The sequence below is a fragment of the Aphelocoma coerulescens genome, chromosome 6, assembly GCF_041296385.1.
Source record: "Aphelocoma coerulescens isolate FSJ_1873_10779 chromosome 6, UR_Acoe_1.0, whole genome shotgun sequence".
Taxonomy (NCBI): domain Eukaryota; kingdom Metazoa; phylum Chordata; class Aves; order Passeriformes; family Corvidae; genus Aphelocoma; species Aphelocoma coerulescens.
In genome coordinates this window covers 12,872,790-12,894,366 of record NC_091020.1, presented here as the reverse complement: position 1 = coordinate 12,894,366, position 21,577 = coordinate 12,872,790, and the positions used below count along the sequence as shown (strand labels likewise).

General features: G+C 45.4%; 1 protein-coding gene across 2 annotated transcripts in view; it reads left to right on the top strand.

Moving 5' to 3' along the window:
- The first annotated feature begins 9,287 nt into the window (after window positions 1-9,287).
- ZMIZ1 (zinc finger MIZ-type containing 1) overlaps window positions 9,288-21,577 on the top strand; it is a 344,034-nt gene continuing 331,744 nt past the window's right edge. For both annotated transcript variants that reach the window (XM_069019269.1, XM_069019267.1), the window contains exon 1: window positions 9,288-9,407. The gene's annotated coding sequence lies outside the window, so the exon portion shown is untranslated. The remainder of the gene's footprint in view (window positions 9,408-21,577) is intronic.

Here is a 21,577-nt window from a genome sequence, read left to right as displayed (position 1 = left end):
TGCTTCTCGAACAGCCCTTTGTGGTCCTGGCATAAGGATAATGGGATTGTTCTAGGGAGCTGCTCAGGTTTACTGTCAGAGATGATTAAAAACAGCTAAACAGCTGGAACATGCATGTCTTGCTTTGCTGGTTTCATAGGAGATGTACCCTGTGTGTTTCCACAGCTGCATTTCCATCACATGCCTAAAGTCATTAATGTGTAGTAGGTTCTCCCAGAGCCTAAAGGTCCGTGGGGCATGGTAGCAAAGGCTCAGCTGGGGGCTGCAGCGTGGGGTAGTGGGGGCACATGGGCAGCTCCTGCCTGTTTCACCAGGGAAGTGCTTGCAGGAGGGTCTGAGTGCAAGTCTGCATCAGAAGATTTGAGGGTGAGGAGAATGCCTGAAGCCTCAAGGGAGAGCACAAAAGGGGGAAAACCCCAAACCAAAAGCAACTTGAATGTCCAGTGTATGACTCTTGTGCTAAGACAGTGCACCATGCTGGGAGATCGATCCAAAACCAAGCAGTGCCAGGATACTTCCACTGACATGTTCAGAGGAGTGTGATAAGGTCTATGGGAGAGGGAGCAAACTGGTAATATTAGAAGGTGATCACACCAATAGCAAAAAGAGCACAAATTCACTTCTCCTACCTTTCACTGATTGAATGAAGAAGCTGGGATGTTAGGTGGATAAAGTGGAGGATTACTTGATCTTTAGTTTTAAAGTCCACGTGTTTGGGGTTTTTTCCTAGTTTTTTTATTTTTCAAGTCCAATAAAAGATTCTGAAAAAAAAGTGTGCCTGGGCCTGACCAGCTGCATTTGATGATATAGTGTCCTTCATCCACTTATTTATATATAGTTATCTATTTTTTTTTTAAGAAGTATGTTCGCCTGAGCTTCCTCCTCCCTTTTCCCACTAGGTTACATGACTGACACTTTCGCCATGACAAATCCATGAGTGTCTTAAAAATTTACCATGAAAACCCTGGAGCTTTAATTATTGTGCATTTACATAATTAGTGCAAATACATGCAATTACCATGTGTACCTACACAATTACCAGCTACAATGATGTAGTAACAATCCTTATTAAACTTTACTGGGAGAGGGATGCATTGATTGTATGCACAAGCAACATCTGCACTACAGTCTTTCTTTTTCTTGCACTTATTTGAAATAGCCATGAGTGTTTGAGGAGGGGGGGGTTAATACGCTGAAAGCAGTGACATACAGAAAGTAGGTCAATAAGCTGTCCAAATTAGAGTTCTAGTGAGATGAAAATACAAGACATACTTCCAGCAATGTTTTCAGGATGCCATAGCTTCTGCAGTTAGTGCAACACTAACAAGTCTTGATTACCTATGGGTTAATTACCCAAATTGTGAGGTGACTGTGCTGCATCAGTAGCTATATCCTCTACCACATCTGTTGTTCACCTGAATAGAATTTCCAAATTTCTCTCACATCTGCACTCTTCCTCCAGTTACAAGTGTCAGCATGACTGGAGTCCTCATGACATGCCCCTTGGCTGCTATGTCAAGCTGAATGTCTACTACTGGGGAAAAAAGTGTTTCCAAATTACTTAATTATATTATTTATCTTAATTAATCTTTGAATTATGATGAGGGGAATTTCAGCTCATGAATGCTTTTTCTTGCAAAACACATGCTTCCTTTATTATAGAAAGTGTTTAACATAAATATCCCAAGCATTAGAAAGCCTGCTAAGTCCATAGCTCTCTGGGCTCCTCTGTTCTCTAGGAATTTGAGTGGCCTTCTACTTTCCTTGGCTCACGTACAAAAAAATACAGCAAATGATGCATTAGGGACCACACCTCTTCCTGTTGTGTTCGGTTTTGCACTTATTCTCCTATTCAGCTGTAAGGAATTTGTTGCCTGTGGTACTTTACCAAGAGAGCCTTATTACGAAATTCTTCACTGCTCCTTCTGCCCTATGCAGTCCCCCAGAATAGGAAAGAAAATAATCTGCTGCTTTTTTTTGTTTTGTTTCCTACACTTCATGGACCACAGATCAAGCCTTCATGGTCTTTTGTGCCACTTGCACATATGCCTCTGGAGAGTACAGCCACATGGAAGAGAGTGGGTTTTGGTATGGTTTTTCACCTCTTCTTAGACAGTAGAAAACCATACTGTTTGTTAGGGCAGTGAAAAATGGAGAGGCTAATTGTTGCTGCTAAATGCAATAAAGTAATACTTTGGGCTCTGAGGCATATTTTTATGACCAATAGGGCAGTTAGTGAATAAAATCCCAAGCTCCAGAACATTTACGTATGTAAACAACTTATGGATATTTATTCATATTTTATGATTTTTTTTTTCTTTTTCTGAAATTGTATTAACCATCCCTGGTGGTATTAAATACAGTTGGTTAGGGAAAAAATAGATTATGCTGCCTGCTAAATTGGAGGACCCATTGAGAATCCAGTCCTAAGCATGTTTAAAGCTACATTTGATTTAGCATGACTAGCTGTGTTATAAAGCATTACAGTGTCTCGGCAAGCTCTGATAGGAAGCAGTTCTCACTGTCTTGAGAGCAACATCTTATTTTACTGTTGTTTTCTCTCCTTTCACGTTGTCAGCCTAGCTAGTTTAGACTAAAATCTCTCACAGACACTCAGACCAGAGCTGAACCCAAGTTCTCCACTTGGTGCTGGTGTTACTTGCCATCTCTGTCTCCCAACTGCAACATGTAAAAAACTGAAAACAAGGGGAAAAACAGAAGTCCACCTTTGACTGTGACATTCTGTTCTACACATGGTTTAATTTGTTGTTCTTTAAATCTCATTAACTTTTTCCATTAAAATTAAGTGAGGCTAAAAGAAGACCTGCTTCCTGACAAAATCTGGCAGTAGGTAGGCAGATGATAGAAAGAGTAGTATTTCCTCTGCCATCTATGAAATGGCAATCCATACCATGGACATCTCAGTTAACACACCAAGTGAAGTGCTCTCAAGGTAGCTACAGGCATGTCGGGGTAAAATAAGGTTATCTGTTTTATATGGAGCAGATTAAAAATAAGGTCCTGATGTCTGTAGTCATTCAAAATCCTCAGGTATTTTTTTTTCATATGATGTTGTGCATTTCATGCTGGCCATCTTCCAGCTTTGCTAATTATATTCTGCTCAAATACATTCCCTTGAATTTCAACTTAGATTAAGGTCTTGTTTTCTTTTTCACTTTTCCTCCTGAAACTGTAATAATTGGAAAGCATTTAAAAACAACAGAAGTGACTACAGTCCCTATTTACCAGTCTCAGTTGGGATGCCTAGAAATTATTTGCTTTAAAGGCAAGGCTTGGATGAGTCAAGTGACTTCAGCCCAGACCAAATTTTGATTTGAGATTTCTCAAACTGGAGACATGCTTGGTTCTTGAATTTGGGCTTGGCTTTGGCTCTAACAGGGCAGAGTCTTTATCTTCTTAAGAAGGCAAGCTTGCATGTTCACGGGTACCTAATGTTTATGCCCCTATAAAAGCATCCTTTTGGCAGTATATAAATCGCATGTTTACAATGTTCCATTTCCTCGGCTCACATACATTAAGTTCCTTTTCAGTATGTTACACATGGCATGCCTTCTCTTCCTATGCTTTCCTTCCCTTGTTTTTTGTTTTTAAGCTGTAATTTTGACTCTTGAAGGCATACATCCTGGTTTTCAGTATTCTCTTCCTATGTATTTTTTAATGGCTTTATTCTCTTTGTTAAGCTAGTCAAATCCCCATTTAATCTAGCATGGTGCATGTGAGAGCTGAGGACAATGCTATAAACTGTAGCTCTGATCCCTCTCAGAGTATACCCCATGCATAACTGAGGTATGGGTACAAAGTTACTCAGCAGTCAGAGTTATTTGGGGCTTGTTGAGTGGGCTTGCACGACTTGGAGGTTTGTTGAGTGTGTGACCTTACTGTGACACCCCATAGAGCTCCTAGGTGAGTTTTGGAGTACAGAGAACAGTTTGCAGAAGACTGGTGTAAGTAGTGGCCTGGTTCAGAAAGAATGGCTGTAAAAAGGACGTGTCACTGAAAATTCCCATAAAAGACAACATGTGTATCCTTAGTGGCTAAAAAATGTCTCATTGATGCTCCTTGTCTTACCTGTCACACAGAAGGTCCTTTGGAGGAATCCAGTCCCTCATTTGAGTCACAAATGATGCTGTGACTTAGGCAGTATACGTTGAGGAGGACCAAAGCATGAAATGTAAGACAATATGCAAATGTTTTCAAGCCTCAAAAGAAAAAGGGAAGAGAAAAAAGAAAAAGTCCAAACCTCCAGCTACTTCCCTCTTCATGTCTTGTAATTGTTTTCAATTTGTTTTTTTTCAGTAAAATTGTTTCCTTTTTCCTCCAGGCCTCCAGTTGCATAACTGCAAATTTCCTTAATGTCTTTGCATAGCAATTTCATCTCTAATTTATGAATCCAAATAAACCCTGTTTTCTTTCCCACACTATTAACGAAAAGACAAAAATGGACATAGTATCAGTTTTTCATGTGTGTGATGTAATGTGTACAGCCTGACTGCAGCTTCACTGAAAGTTAATCTCACTTTCACACAGGTGTAATCTTACTGCATCCAGTAGTATTCCTGGCATCTTTTGCTGCTGCTCTATCAGAAAAAGACTTGCTAAACTTCAACATAACTATTGATCAGAGTAAGCATTTGCTTAAGCTAAGCCTGGGGGTTATGATGGAAGAGCAGATCAGAGATTTGTGCTGATGGATGAATAGTTCCATGAGGGCTCAGAAGATTTCTAAATGTGTGTACCTGGGGAGCTTCAGCTGGTGTGGTGCCATGAGTGTGAGTGTAGCAAACTGCTACCAGAAAAGCAATGCTGATGTCAGCCCCTGTTATGAAATTGGCACTGATCCCAGGAAGTTGTTTGTGCGTACTGTTCACCTGCAGTCCATGTTGGGCTTACTTGAGTGAGCTCTTAACCTAGGGAGCCTGGTTGTGGCACCCAAAAGCTCAGTGTGGATTTTGGATCGAAGCATGCACTCCCTCCCTTTGGCCTCCATGGTCTGCACTAAATCCTACGCTTCAAAAAAAGCTGCATTGATAGCAGTTACCTGATAAAATTTGTATACACAAGTAACCTGGGTATGTCTAGACACAATGTCTACATGCCATCTCAATCAATTTCATTTTCATTATGGTACAGGATGAATTATGATAGGAGCAAAACCTAATTTGAACTGCAGCTGAAGAGGGTTAGGGGAGGTGATATTCTGGTTTCCCATACAATCCTCTGGAGGAAAGAGTTCAGATCTGTCTTGGGTTATATAACAGAAATGAGGTTAGCAGATTTGGTCTAATCCCTCATGGACAGGCCCACCACAGAGTATGGAATAATGTGGATAACTGTCTGTCTGCCTGCTTGCTGACGGCTTTGCTACTGCAGCAGCAGAATGCTGTTAAGCCAGGATCCCAGATCAGGCACTGAGGCTTGTGCAGCCTCTGTTTTAAAAGCTGTTCCAAGAACTCTTGGTCTCAGAATTGTTGAGAACATGAAGAGCAGCCTGGTCTCTTAGAACAAACAAAAAGGGCCTGATCCTTTGGCATTTTGTGAATACTGTTTTTGCTTTGCTCTGACATTGCAACAGAGTTGCACAATTAGGCTGATCAGCCTAATTGAGGACTTTGTTTGAAGGGGTGTTCTTGGGGCAACACTGAATACCCTAAAGCCAACCCTGCCATACATGTAAACTCCTAACTCTTTTTTGCAGTCCAACTGACCAGTCTACCCTTTATGCCACAGCAGGCAATTGGCAGTGAATTGGAGCAGCTATAAAAGTTCTTTGTAGTGGATTTGCCTGGTCCCTGGCTGAAGAAAAGAACATGCGGTAGTGGCACCTTTCTCAATTCATGAATCATATCAGGTCAGAGAAAACTAAGGCACTCCTAATGCTGGGGGAATTAATTTAATTTACAAACTGACAAATACACTAGATAAACTGCTGCAACCACTTTTGGGGCAAAACTTCGCAGGGGACCAACACATCCTATAGAGGAAATGGGGAATGTCTCCTGTGACTGTAGAGGTGAAGGGCTCTGTGTGGGCAGGTGTAGCAGTTGGGATCTGGCCATGACACCACTTAACACATGCTCTCACTGCAGGGCTGGCTGAGCTCGAATGACTGCAAGTGGCAAAGTCTGCTAGGGTTGTACATCCTCTCTGGATAGGTATCACTTCCAACCCCTTTGGTGCCTCTGAACAGTGTGTGGCAAACCCCGATTTAGTAGAGGCAGGTTCAGAGGGCACAATGGCACCTGCTAAATCAGTACAATGATTTCCTGCAAGACCTTTATTTTCCTAGCCATGTACTGTATTGATCAGGCGACTTGGTTGCTGAAGAAGGCAGGGTGATGCCGCTGGTAAATCCTGCATGGTGTGCTCATGTGGAACATAGTCTGAAGAAAAACTACAAAAAGCTCGAAAAAGTAAATATGTGTTTACCAATTTGTTTTCAGCCTGGATGGTATCAGTGGAAGTTGTGCTTAAATATAGTGGACAGGCCTTGTAACCTTGTAATGGTGCTGCTGCACAAAGATTTAATTTTCTGATCTTCTATTTCTCTCAGATGGTTTCAAGCAATAAAGCACCAAAACCTACTGCTTTGACTTTGTCCATGTCCAAGACATAAGTTTTGATACCTTAAAAAGATATTAAATTCGATGTCTTAAAAAGACATTAATTGCAAATGAATTCTTAAGGTATGATGTCCTGACGTCTGTGTGACTATTAGGAGATTACTATATTGCTACAGTGCCCTTTTTGGTTACCTAAAAAGCTGAGCTTTTTCTGCGCCTGTTTTAATCATGCACATCAAATGCTGTGCAGGAGTGAAATCGGCTGCATTGACTGGACAGTATCCGCTGTTTAGGTCTGTGGACTACAGGTTACAATCACGGGGGCCGGTGCGGCCCGGGGAGGAGGGCAGCGCACCGTGACACGGGAGAGGCGAGGGGTCACTGAGGGAGCAGAAGCCGACCTGGCTGGAAGCGCTCAGGTTCTGGCCCCTGCGGGCCTGGACCTTTGGCGAAAACACTCCCGTGACGGATAACGCGGCTCGTACGTGCGGCCAGGGCAGCGGGCCCTTAGGCCGCGCAGCCCGTCCCGCACCACTGCCGGCGGCCCGCCCTGCCCCGCACCGCCGCGGAGAGCTGCGGCCCGGCCCGGCGGCGCCCGAGCGCTCCCGCCCCGGCGGCCGCCGCGTCTTCCGGGCAGCTGAAGGCAGCGATGAGGGCGGCGGAGGCCGCGCGGGAGGGAGGGAAGGAGCCGTGAGACGGAGAATCACCTCCGCTCCGCGTCCGGGCGGGCAGTGTCAGCAGGACCCGTCGGCGGCCGGGGGGTGCGGAGCGGGGGCCCCAGTACATACATCCCCTCCCTTCCATCCCCCGGGCCGGCGGCGGGGGCCCCTGGCAGCGCCCCGTGCGCCTTTAAGGGGCGGCGGGCGGGCGGGCTGGCAGCGGCATTGTTCCCTGACGTCACCGCAGCCTGTGCGGCGGCGGCGGCGGCGGCTGCTCTCAAACTTGCCTTTGTTATTCGGAGCTCCCCGGCTGACACCGCGGCCGCTCGCAAAACGCGGAGCCGGAGCCCGCCGGAGCGGCGGGACGCGCCGCCCGCCACCGGCTGGCCACCCCCTCGGAGCACTGCCCGCCCGGGGCTTCCCCCGCAGCGCTGCCGGAGCGCGCGGCCGCCGCTCTGTCTCCGCGCTGGGGGCGGCGGCGGGCGAAGCGTCCGCAGGACCCCTCCGCGCCCCGAGGCGATCGGGGGGTGGCTGGAGGCAGAGGGAGAACGGCAGGAAGAGGGGTCTTTTTTCTGGGGAAGTCACGAAGGCGTAAATGAGCGGGGCGGGGGCCGCGCCAGGGGCACTGCCCCCGGGGGTCGGGCGGGCGGTGCAGCCCCGCTGCCGCCGACCCCGCGCAAATCAGCGCCGCGGGGGGACTGGCGGGGACAGCGGCGGTAGCGCTCCGTTCCGTCGGCACGCAGCAGAAAAAAAAAAAAAATTAAAAAATAGACAATCTTCTCCTTTCCCCGAGCGATCCAACATCCCTTTACAGTCCCGATCGTTCTCCTCCTCCAACAACAAGACGAATGTGACCAGCGAGAAGCTACACAGTGCTGTTTAAATTGCTTATCTTAATTGCATAATCTAACAAGCCCCGTTGGAGCAGGGATGAATATATTAGGCTTATTAACAACTCATCATAAAATATTGATTGTCCTGGAAGTGTTTTATCAAGGGGAAAAGAAGTCGAGGGAGATGTTTTTTAGCAGACTGGTGCTCGTCAGACAAGGACGGTTTTTCTTATTTTCTCCCTGGAAATCGGGCTAGATTTCCTAAGAAGCACAGGGGAAGAAAAAACAGCAAAAAAAACACGCCCTATTGTTAGCGCCGGGGGCCGCGCTCCGGGCGGCGGGGGGGGGCCCGGCCCCTGACCGCCCCCCGCCCTCGGCGGGGCCGCCTCCTGGGTCCGCCCCGCCGGGCACCGCCGCCCGCCCGGTTTCCCCGGCTGAGCGGGGACCCCTGGGAGAACCCCGCTCCTACCTGGGTGGCGGGAGCTCCGGGCTCTGAAAATAACAGCGGCCCCGAGGCTGGCGGTGGTGGCAATAAATGGAGGGGGGCGGGGGGCTAAAGTGCAATAACGGAGCAGCAGGATGTCTCGGCGTTCCCGTGTAATCCCCCTGCCCGCCCGGTAGTTCCTTCCATGCTCGTAAAAATTCTCTCGTGAAGACGACAGAGACGGAGACACCTCATGCTTGAGAGTGTGTTGGGTCCAGGGTGGTTTTCCCCTATTTAATAATACAAAAACACCGAAGGGAGTATAGATATTCTCCAGCTTTCAGGTTCCAGAGTGGAAGGGTTTCCGAGTGCCTGGTATTCAGGAAGATTAAAACGAGAATCCCCGCCTTAAAAGACACTGTAAGACAATATTTGTATTTAAGTCGTATCTGAGATTTTTAACTTGGTGTGATTTGGGGGGTGTGTGTGTGTTGCGGGGGGAGAGGGGAAGGGAGAGGGCGAAGGGAAGAACATCCCTGTAGGAGGCAGCTCCCTTTCAGATAGGAATCTGGGACAGATTTTGCCAGCAGCCACAAAGCATGGCCCTTTGGTAATAGAATAGCCAATGTAATTTGACACTTCAACTTGCTGTGCTCTCTGCTAGTTGATTCACTTACTCACCCACTAACATTGAGCTCCTTTTCACTGTCTGTGGGCAAGGGGAAAAAAAAAAGGGGGGGGGGGAAGGAAGAAAAAAGAAAGCAGGGGGAGAAGGAAGAAAGGAGGGGAATAAACAAAATTATATATTTAAAAATACCCGAGTAGAGCTGCAAATCAGTTGGGGAAAGAGGATTTTGCCTGCCTTCTTCCTTATTATTTTGCTGCTGCAAGGCTGCTTTGCAATCCGTAGGTAAGTTTCGCGTCTATTTGCGCTCCCTGCTCGCACCTCCCCGTTCGCGGCCGGGCAGGGGTTGCGTCTCGGCGGAGCAGAAACAATGGAGCGGCCACGCTGGGGAAATAGGTGTACAGGGAGAAAAAAAACCAAAAAACCCCAACATATTTATTCTGCAAGGGGAGAAAATGTGTGGAGACTTCTTAAAGGGGCAGGCTGTTCCCGGCGAGGGCGCGGGGCGAGGGCGGGCGAGGAGCTGCGGAGCCGGGCCCGGCGGCGGGGAAGCGGCTCTACTGGGCAATGCCCTTCCCGGGCCGGCCGCGGGGTCGCGGAGGGACCCGGCCCGGGGCGAACTTGGAGCAGCCGCGGCGTGAGGCGGGCGGGCGTCGGAGCCGCCGCAAGCACAAAGGGGGTTGCGGGGGCCGGGGCGGCGGCTGCCCCCGGCCGGGGCGAGCGCCGTCGGGGCGGGCTGGAGCCCCGCAGCGGGGCCAGGGCTGCGGCTCGGGGCGTGCATGCCCGGCCGGCTGTGTGTGCGTGCCCGGCCGCCCGCGCGGGGCTCGGGAGACGCGTGGGGAAGCTTGCGCCTGTTCTTCGGGCTCCGGGAAGCTTGCCTGGGTGTAAATTCCTTGTGTCTGGGTTTTGAGAGCCAGTTGGGACCTGGGCCTCTCTCGCCAGGCAGGAGGAAGGAGCAGCCCCCCTCTCTCTCCCTCTTCCCCTCCCTCCCCCCGGTGCATCTGTCCAGGAAGCCGCCGGGCGGAGGGGAGGGGGCGCGGGGGCAGAGGGCCGGGGGTGCCCTGCCCGGCCCGACCCGGCCGGAGCTCGCCCGCCTTTGTGCGAGGGGAGCGGGGGAAGCGCTTCCAGGGGCGGCCGGCGGAGCTGCTCGCGGGGAGAGGGGGAATGGCAGCCAGTTAAAAGACACTTCAGGAATGTAAACATAAAAATAGGAGCCATCCAGCCACGCTCTTGTCCCCCGCACCCCCCCGCGGGGCTCGGGATAGCACTCTGGGCTGGCGCGGTAGCGGGGAAGGAGTACGGCAGCCTGAGACAGGGGGAGGAAGTTGTTACTATAATCGGGGTTTTAGACTGTAAACTTTGTTTTGCACGTGTAAAGTTTAATTTCGGTGCCGCCTCGGAGGCTGCGATGAGAGACACGGGGCGGCGCCTCGGGGGTGCCCCTCCGAGCGCAGCCCCCATCACCGTCCGTGCTAAAGGTGGAACCTGCCCGGCCGTGGCAGCGGGACCCCCGCATCGCCGCTTTTGTCTGGGGTTGCCGGGGTCCCGCTCACCAGCCCCGGCAGCTGCACGAGCTGGTGCAAATTGTACTGGCTGTATCGTCAGTTTATCGAGACTGAAGCAAACTTAAGGCATAGCTCTGCTCTGTCGTACGATCGTGAGCGGTGTGTATTTTTGTGCTTCAGTTAATAATCTGCAAACGGCTTAATGGCTCTGTAGTGCCAGAGGAATTGGTTTTCTCCATTTACTTCAGCAGGCCTGAGTGAAGCTGGTGCTCTGACCGCTTTTTTCAATGCATTGACACGAGAGAAGAGGATTTAACTTGGCAGCCTGAACAAATGCTCTATCAAAGGTTTCCTAAGAGACAGTAGGAGTGCTGGGGTGATGAATGACCTGGGGTAGTTTTAGGGTGCTACCTATGCAAGCTTTCTTTTAAATATGAAATGGCCATTTAGGGCTCTGAATAAAACTGTGCGCATCAGAAAGGCGACAGGCTTATAAAATTTAAAAGGGCAAAAGCCCATTAATGCTGTGGCAAAGCTTTGGCTCCCAGCTCTGGTTGAGTCGTTCCAACTGCCTTGAAGTGCCAAAGCTTTTAAGGAATCTTTAGCAACAGCTTCTGTCTAGCTGTGGAACGGACCTTGGCCTTGCACACTGGAAGTTTAATGGTGCAGCCTCCCAGGCAGGGGAGGAAAGGCGAGGGCAGGTGTGAGGGCACTGGGCTTAACCAAGGGGTGAAGCAAAATCAGGAGGGGAAGAAAAAAAAGCTGTATGCTGGAATGTATGTCTAAAACTACTTACTGGTGGGAACCTGTTCAGGTTACAATACTGGGCAGTAACGTGGCACAACGGGTAACTCAAAAATATTACTGGCATTAGCAGAAAAGTTTCACAAAGGAATACAGCAAAGACAAACACCTTTGGGAGACGGATCCCTCTGACAAACATAGTTGGTCTCGGATTCAGAGCTCCATTTCCTTCTCTTGACTGGGGAAAATGTACTATGGCATCAATCTTCTCTTGGCGGGGCCTGGTGCAGGTCTGTGAGTGCCAGAAGACTCGCTCTGACCTTTTTCTGTTCCAAGCTGAGGATGTTGAAACACCAGCCATCAAACAAAAGAGACATTGAAAGCAAGATCTGCAATGGAGCACGTGTGACTTTGAGGCTAGTTGAGTGCATTTGGTGGCCGTTTTCCTCAGAGTTTGGGGTGGGGAGGAGGAGAAAGAAAAGGTCGCTTATTTTTACAATGAGGCTATGGAAAATCTGACTTGAATTTCCCTAAATATCCCATAGTCAAGTACTTTTTTTCTTTTTATCTTTTTTAATGTTGTCCTAAAGTGCCTTGATTTCTGGTCTTTTTACATATGTATCTATAATTGCTGCACTACATGAGGAGGATTATTTTTCCTCATGGGTGCAAGGAGGACCAGGAATTTTGCAGAATCCACTGCATTAAAAAGAGAAAGAAGCTTAAAAAAAAAGTATCTTTAGGATTATGTTTTAAAACAATGAAGAATATCGTGGGATTGAATTGACAGATTGTGATTTTTATCTACTCAAGATAACTCTACCTCGAAAGGTGGCTGATTTCAAGATTATTCTGTAAATTGTAATTGAAATTTACTTTGGGCTTTCTGAATTTAAAAAGAACGCCCTTGGGACCAGTTGATATAGGTATCTAACCTGCCAATTACATTCATGTCAACATGGACAGATGCTTTTATTGTTTGCATTGTTTACAGTTCACAATACCTTAAATAAACGTTGATCATGATTAGAAACAATAATTGAGTCTGTGGCAAAGGATCAATGAAAACTTTGTTTCAGGAAAGAAGTGAGTTGCTGTGTATATGTATAGAGAATGTTTTGTGCTCTCTGACATGAAATAAAACTGTGATCTTAGCATGGCGTACAGTTGTGTTTTTAGAATATTTTAAGAAACCCACAAAAGATAATGGATCAGTTTCTGCAACATCTGAATGATTTCTCCTGTACAAAGAGTGGAAAGGCAAGGCTCTGTAGGATAGTTCCATTCATAACTTTTCTTGGGAGTTGCTTGCCCTTTGCCCCAAATCTCTTCCACTTTTATGGGCTCCAAAGGTTTTCTTGGAAAAAAAAAAAAAAAAAAACAAACCAGCAAACCAGAACCAAACCAACACCCCAAACCCTCATGGATGGCAGTTACATCACTGATACTATAGTTGGAGACAATGTTGGCTGTTCTTTAGCAACTTGATTTTGTACTAGCAGACTGGAAAGCCTGGTTTCTCTCCTGAAAAGGAAGAAAAATAGATCTGAGAAAGGAAAAAGAGTTGGAATTCCTTTTGCCTTCCACAGTGTTGTTGATAGGTTCCAGAACAACAGGGATCTAGCCTTTTTCCAGTGACACAGAAGACAATGTGACTATGAGAAATGGAGGTAGTGGCTGGTCAGGAACTCGTGGTGCCTGCTGTGCTGCTCTAACAACGTGGGTGATCAAATGCTGCAGGAGGCGTGAGCTTGGATTGTTATGGCTTTACCTGGGAAGCCTGTTTCTCATAAATAAGTAGGACTGCAGTTAATGCCTGTGGTAGCAAATTTGACCACTATGCAATTGGCTGATTTGTTCACTCCTAGTTAGGCCAATTTTTGTGAAATCCTATCCTGTATTACAGCAAAGCAGCAAGAATATTGCTGAAGCCTTTGGAGTTAGTTTATATTTGTTCCTGTCAACTGCCTGTTGTGGGACAAGCGACACAATCTCTCTTTATCCATTTAGGTGTGTTTTATGGGAAAACACAGTAAACAACACATCAATATAGACCACCACAGACAGACCTCCTGCTCAGATACTGTATATTTTCCTTATGCTCAATTCATGTCTTCACTCAAAGCGTATGTAAGCCTTCCTGCTGATGACAAGTTGAGGCTTTCAGTAATATTAGAAAATTTCTGCTTTAAAATGCTGTCTTTGGCTTAAAAGGTTGTTTTGCCATATTGATTTCCTCCTCCCCCCTTCTTACTATAAAGCAGAAAATTCTTATGTAGCAATTTTCAATTCTTTATTTCCATTGGGTTTCACGTGATCATTAACGTTCAGCTTGGCTAATGTTAGAATATTTTAAAGAGAATATAGGCTGCTAGGGAAATATCCAGGCAGTGGGTTGTAATGGATCTCCACAGCTAAACTGTTGGAGGCAGTAGTGTATTATGAGAGTAGGAGATGGCCTTACACTTGTTACATGTTATTTTTGGTTCTAATAGTTTAAGATACACTGAAGTCTACATTGCCTGCAAAGATGAAGTTTCCTGGCTTCAGTGCAGTGCCTCTGCCCTTCCCTTTATGGAGCAGGGCAGATTTCTATAGGTATTAGGTATCCAGTAGAAAAAGCAAAGTTGTTCGTAGACAGACAAAATCACTTTCAATCTAAATTCTCCTGTAAGTGTCAATAGAAATTCAGTTACTCCACAGGGAATGACTCATTCTTTAAAAGAACTTGCTCTTCTGAAGGCTCACATAAGGTGATCACTCATTCTGGAATACCTCTAGTTTCCTTCAGTTGCTTATACATTTTAGTTCTGCAGCAGAGGACAGAGGAAGTAATTTTTACTCCTATAGTGAATGCTGTTACAGCCAAGCGATACTTTCCAGTGGGTGATGGTTGATGCATTTTTAAATAAGGTTTAGGATCTAGTGAAATATCTAAGCTTGAAAAGAGACTTCTGTCCTTTACATGGATAATTCAATAGATCAAGCTGGTTTGTATTTTGTCTAGTGTACTAGTATTGGGGTAGTCACATACAAGCTATCACATTAACATTCAGTTAACATAAATGTGGGAAGCATATCCTCTGGTTGGTAATCCAGAGTTTGTTTTGACTCTACAGACCAGCTTTGACTTGGATCCCAAAGTGAAACAGGAAGGCTCCTGGCTCAATACCAGACAGGGGGAGGGAGGAAAAGAAATTGCTCAAAATCCATTAATATGCACAGTGCTACAAACCTGTGGAAATTTCATAAAAGTGTGGGTTTGTATTACCTCTACTGCTCATTCTTAGCCTATATAAGAGGTTTCTTATTAGTTGTTTGTTTGTTTGTTTGTTTGTCCTGGCTTATATGTTAGTGGATGGTGGAGACCTGATCTTTAACTCATGTCCTCATGCTAAGTCCTGTGGAACCTACCCAGGCCATCATCCAGCTGCCTGATCCACAGCCACTGGTGTTACCCTCTCCCTGTAGGGCTGTATGCCAGTTTTTTGGTAGTCAGTATTGGCTGTGGGCACAGAGGGACTGCGGTTGCTGTATGCCTTTTTTTATTTCCAGGGAAAAGCAGCACTGCTGTGGGCCTGACTTCAGAAAGGGGAACAACTCTAACATATAGATAATACATATGTGTTGTCAAAGATAGCACGAGAATGAAAGCCACAGAAGTGATGCATCTGATAATGTCATGCAAAACCAGTATGGAAATTGTTTGTTGTCTTTATTTGATTTTCTTCAAATCTTACTTGTTCTCATGTTCTCAACTCTTTGTCTGGTAACTGGTAAACTCTTCTGGTGACTTGGTTTAGTAGTCAGCTTGGTCCAGATAGCCTAAAGTAGAGAATACTGACTACTTGATCTAATGCACAAATGTGGGGAAACTGCCTTGTTCATATGGCAGCTCTTTGTGCTGTGAAATACCATTCATTATCTTTGCTGATTAGGTAAAAACATATGAGGAGTAAGGGAAAAAGCAATACCTTGACAACAAGTTTGTGTTGCCTTTTGGATTCACATAATTTTTCATTCCTTTGAGACTTCAGGGCTCAGATGAGTGACTGGCTGGCACAGTGAGTGGTATCTGTCTTAGAGATTTCTAGATAGTCTCATAACTAATCAGAAAGCATTATTTATTGGGACTGCAGTGACACAGATATATGACAGAATAGTAGGGGCTTCAATTGGCCATTTAGTAGCAAAAACAGTTCCCTTGATGTGTATCTGCTTGTTTCTTGGCTACATTCCTGATTCCCTCTGAGAACAGTGGAGTCTTTTAGGCTGCTCTGAAATACACACCTCTGTATCTCCTTCAGTAAATTCTGCAGTGCAGGTTTCTCTTCTCCCCGTGTTTTTGAACACCCATTCCAAAAGCAGATGAACTGACCTAAAACTGGTTTATTGTGTAAATAAGGGCACCATGGGATGAGGGAGAAGTGCAGGACAGTGCCAAGGCTGACACTGCTGGGACTTCCCTGGAAATTGTCTGGTCTCACACTGACAAAGGGGGTTTCCGCAGTCTGCCTCACCAAAGGCAGAAATCACCATAAGCTTGTAAGGTGTTTTTATGACTTTGGTTTTGCGTGAAACTCAGACCCTTTCCCTGTGCTCTTCTCTTGGACATGATTGTTGTCCAACAGCCACCTGCTAGATGGGCATTCTCCAGCTCAAATGTTACTCAAAGGTTATTTGCTCTTGGTTATTTTACAGGTGTGATGCATGAGGGGAAAAAACCCACCACAACAGAGTTGAATGACAGGGAGGAGAGGCTCGAGTCTTGAGTTGCAAGACCCCCACCCCTCCAACTACAGCCGCTTTCTTGAGGAAATGAGAGAAATTCATGAACTTGCTGTCCTGCTGTATCTGTGCCCAGTTTGAGCAGCACTTCTGTTCATGCAGCCAGAAGGTGGGATGCCCCCACAGATAATGTGAAAATAAGAAATACCTTACGTATCATTGCTTTCACATAAATCTTCGTTTTCCTTAGTATTGCACATCTCTAAGATCTTGGCTAATGTAAGTGACAAAAAGAAGCCTTATAAACATGAAAATTTTCTTAGAGAATTCCTTTGCTTAAAATGCAATGCAAAATACAAGTTCCTGCAGCTAGACTATTTTGACAATAAGCACTGCTACACTTCAATTTAAAAATTATTATATATTTTTAAGTGAATGGAAGAACCATTTGTTTATCTCCCCCTGTCCTGCCAAACTGCCCCCCTCCCTTCAAAGAAAAAGGGCAGGGAAAAAGCTTTAAAAAGCAGTTTTAGAGACTTTGTTGACACTGAATTCTTGGAAGAGCAGTTTGTTTATACATCTGTCCATAGATGGAAAAGAGAAGAGTTTATTATCCCACAGGTTTGCAGGGAAAAAGAAGAATGATATGGTTGTCAGGCAGTCTACCCAGGCTCTTAGTGTCCTTCTTGTAAATTCTGTGTTTGTTTAATGCTTATGACTCTTTTCCCAGCAGTAGGATCACAGAAGTTAACTTCTTTACAGCTGTTACACAGCTTATATTTGCATCTCTGGTACAGCAACCCAAGGCTTTCCCCAAGCCTTTTTGAGTAAAGTTTCTCTTCTCCACTTAGCGCACATTGATGCACTTTACATTTAATTAATTTTTTTTTTTTTAAGCTGGAATGCTTGTTCTAAAGGACGTCAGGCCAGTGAACAGTCATCCTGCACATGCTCTTGGGATTCTGACTATCTGCGTGCTCAGTTCACTGTCCTTTAGGTGCTTTACAAAACCGTGAAACCTTACTTTCCCGTTTCACAGAAAATCAAGATGCTGAGTTGCAGCAGCTGCAGATGTGGATGGCAGTTCTGTGACTGAAAAGGTGAATTCAATGTGTGGTGTGCTATCAAGGCTGTTCCTCTACAAACTAGTGTTCAAATTGATCACATTCACAAGTCCCTTCTTGATTCTGAGGTATTCGCTCTGATATGTCTCACCTGGTGAGACTTAAAGCAGCTGTCAGTCCTGCTTTTAGATGTTTGTTTCAGAAGCTGTACTTTAGTCTTTGCTTGTTCTCTCAAGTGTGAGATTTCTCCAAAAATGTATCTCACTGTTTAAAAAAGTATTGGGTTGCAGTCCAGCTGGAGTTTGATACCATTAGAGATGGGAGTCTACTAGCTTTCCAAATGAATGCGTAGCTTTGGCTTTTGGCACTGTATTACTCTGACATCTCTCACATTAAAATCATAACAGTATTATGTAAGAAGAAGTTATTTTGGGTCACTAGCAGAGCCCTCTCAGACTTGGTTAAATCAGCCTTGCAAGTTAAAACACTTGGGCTCCCATCTTCTTCCTGCAGCTTTTTGGCGATATAAGCGTGTGGGTGGTGTGTCCTTTCCCAGTCATCTGCCCTCTGCTTTGCTCTGGCTGCATTGCTGGCTCTGAACCTGCTTCTGCCACAGCAATTCATGTGGCTGTGGGGAGCCCTTGGAGAGGAAGGGCTTACTCAGCACTGCTCAGCACTGGCTTTCACTCCCCATGCCAGCTGCTTTGAGGTGGGACTGGAAGGAAGGAGAAACTGGAGGGCTCTGTCATCCTGCTGCTCTGGGCTCTGTGGCAGCAGGCAGACAGGAGTTGCATGGGAAACTAGATACCCAGAAGGGCTTCAAACTCCACTAAACAAGTCCCCCCTCTGCAGCGGGTACTTGCTTGTTTATGTGTAACTCAGGAGTCACTGTTTCATTTGGCCTTGTTACTCTTTAGCAAAGGACAAGTGAAACAGCAGCTGCTGGTGACCAGCACGAGACAGGAGTACAGAAAGAATCCAGGGGAACCTTTGCAATGTTTGTTGATAACAAATGCCTAAACCTGGTTTTAGCAAAGGTACAGTTTAGATATGAAAGATGCCATACTTGGACTTGTGTGAGCACTATACACACTTCCTTTGGAGACCAATTGCATTCTGGGTGATCCTTGGGTATGAATTACGCATAAAGGGATGGCCATTCAGAGATTGTTTATACTTCAGAAGGAATCAGCAACAGGACAGAAGATAAATATTTTGAAACATTCACATGAAATTGCTGTGTCCTCGAAGTCTGTGCGGCAGGGAGAGTGGAGCTGCTGGGCTCCACTGCCAGTGGCACTGGCTGGAACTGTGCAGGTTGGGAGAGTGGAAAGGCCCCCTGGGGTACTGAGCAGATGGTGCTTGGCGCTGCACAGGCTTGCGTGAGGCAGTGGTTCTTCCTGCAAAGGGCAGTGCTGCGGATGGTTAGTGCTTCAGAGCTTTTTTCATTAAAATGGGTTCTGAAAACATTTGCAATCATTTTTATTCTACCTGTATTCATAGCAGATTGTTCTTTTGTAAAGTAACCAGTTGAAAAGCACCTGAGAGGCCTGGGGTCTGCAGGGGAGAGAAGGACGAGGTGGAGGTGGCAGTGGTGACTGCTGCTGGAGGGTTCAGAGTGGAGCTTTGAGGAACTGGCTGGGGGGAAACAAATGAGTGCCTTAAATTCAGGATTGTACTGCTTATCTTATCCTTAAGCAAGGTTGTTTTATCCCCAAATATAAAAAATACTGAAAATTTAGGATTCGTCTGTTGATGTTTCCTTTGTTAACTAATTGGTACTTGGAACATCTATTTTTAAGACTTTGGCATGTTTCCTCTTAGCTACCCTAGAGCATAGCTGCTCCCACAGAGTGGTGGTTGCATTAAAGGCAGTGTTTTGTAACCTTTGGATATCTGCCTTTAGCTCTCTGATGGGGCTGTGATGGGTCCTTGCAAGCCCCGTGCCACTGGAGTGGTACACCCAGGACAGCTCCATGTCTGTGTGCCCAGAGCTGGGAGCACCAGGCGTATGCAGGTAAACATATTAACGAGCTGAAACGAGGATAAAGTTGATGATAGCCAGGCTGCTATTGTGTGGTGCCCAGGCTCTGCCATGGTGACTAAGATGCTGTGATAGTTTCCTTATTGGCCACCATCTGTCTGCTCCTGGCTGGAGCTTCTTGGCTGGCACTCTGCCTTCGAAGAGGGACCAGCGCTGCCTCCGCACAGCACCCAGTTCAGGGAGTCTGGGGTAGGGAAGGAGGGAACGATGGATGCCCAGCAGGTTTCTGCTCATAGGTGTGCAATACACTTGTTTAATCACTTTGGGAAAAAAAACCCCAGACTTCTGAGACAGAGTTTTCAGTGTATTCTTAAAGGTTTTGCATCCTAAGTGCATGTAGAAATTATTTATTCAGTGCATTAACTTTTTTGCAACACCTTTTGTGAAAGAAAATCTTGTACCAATGCCTGATTTTATAATATTAGTGTTTTGAAAATTTCAACAAAACTTCAAATGTTTCCAGCAGCTTTATGGTGTCATATGATTTAAAATTCAGATTTAAAACATTGAATTTGGTCACCCAAAAAGAAACAGCATGTCAGTGTGGAGTCTTACTCCCTTTTTTGAAATTGCAGCTATGGCCCCCAGAATCTCTTTCTCAATAAAGAGAAATGTAAATCAAAAATACTTGTAATGTTGCCAGCATCTTGTCCTAGCAATATCCCAGCATATTAAATACTAAAATAAAGAAATAGTACATATCTTCTGCCATATGAAAAATAAAAATAAAAATGTATTTTCTCTAGTCATGCTCCTCAGTGTTCATGAATTTATACCTTATTTTGCTGTAGAAACTGGCAGCCAATATTGCCTGAAAAACTGTTTATACAAGAAAGGAAAGACTGGGGAGTCAAGCTCCCATTTTCACTGTTGCACCCAATTTAGGAATATTTTGTAGTAAATGAAAGGTGAATGCATATACACCAACCCCTCTTTGTTTTTCTTCATTGTTTAATAAGGCTAAAGCCCCCCAAAAGAACACTGAAGAGGCAGGGGTTATTTGGCAGTTGATCTATTTGTGTTTTTAACGTAGAATATTTTTAGCCTGAGATGCAAAAATATGTACTTTTGTATTGAAAGAGACTGTTGTTTCCTTTTATTTTAAACTCTGGATGAGAAACAAGATGTCAGACCTATTATAATGCAGCCCAGTAATTAACATATGTTGGTCTGCCTCTGCCAAGGATTTCTTATGAGTAATGCAAGTTGCACAAGTAGAGGAGTCAGGTGGTTTGTCAGTGAAGAATCATACACATGCTTGAGTGATCAGATCCTAGAGACACCATCTGAGGATAAAATGTGTATCTGTGTTTGAATCTAAGAACAATTACAGTTTAAATGACCTCTCAGCTGCATTAAGTTGGGGGGATGGGGGGGGAAGAAAACAACTTCCTCTCCCTCCCTCCCCCGATGCCAGTAAAATACTATCTTGTGCAGTACTAAGAAAAGTGGGGATAGTGATTCATGGAGGAAGCTTACATTTAGTTTTTGGGTTTATGGGGGCTTTCTGTGTGGTGGTTGTGAGGGGTGATTTGTTTGATTTTGTTTGGGTTTTTTGTTGTTTGCTTTTGTTTGCCCAATTTCTGAGTGGCTGGAATGAGGAATCTCAGGGATGCTTTCAAAAACAAGGATCCTCTGACTCAGACTTTCAGAGACAGCTGTGCCTTGCAGTTACATCAGGTGAGTGGCAGGCAGCTGGATGCAACTTTTCCCTTTGGGGGTCATTTCACCGCAGACAAGTGAAGTGACTTAGTTAAACTGAAAGTCTTCTCAGTGATAAAATCTAAGATATTTAATGCACATGTTGCATGTACTCTCTATGCATGTGTTATGTCTACCCAAATAGACACATTCTGCAGTTAAATACAGGAAGAGGGTCAGGGAGGAGAGTAAAAGCTGAAATATATAAAGAAGGATAAAAGTTTAAAAATACAGGTGAAGTCAGCTTTTGCATGGTGGATTTTTTTTCCTAATGAAGCATGTATGACTAATTCTGACCTATTTTCCTAATAAATGTTATGGGAAAACAAATGGTATATTGTGGATTTAAATAACTAAAATATTCCTGAACTCTGAAATGTGCTGCAATTAGTGTTCTCTCTACAAGGAGATTTTGTTTCTTAACCTGAAAGCAGGCTGTTGCACACCAGCTCATGGTTTGATGTGGGCTGACAGTTAGTGACTGCAACTTCTGCACAACTCTCTCAATGTGACCCCATCATCTTGGCTGAAGGGACTGGAGCATGAAGATGTAATAGGATCAATCAATATCTGCAAGTATTAGCAACTTACAAACACCAGAGGTTCTTTGGTAGTTTATCACCATGGTGTATAACCATCATTTTTTTCTACTTAGAGTTGTGTTTAATT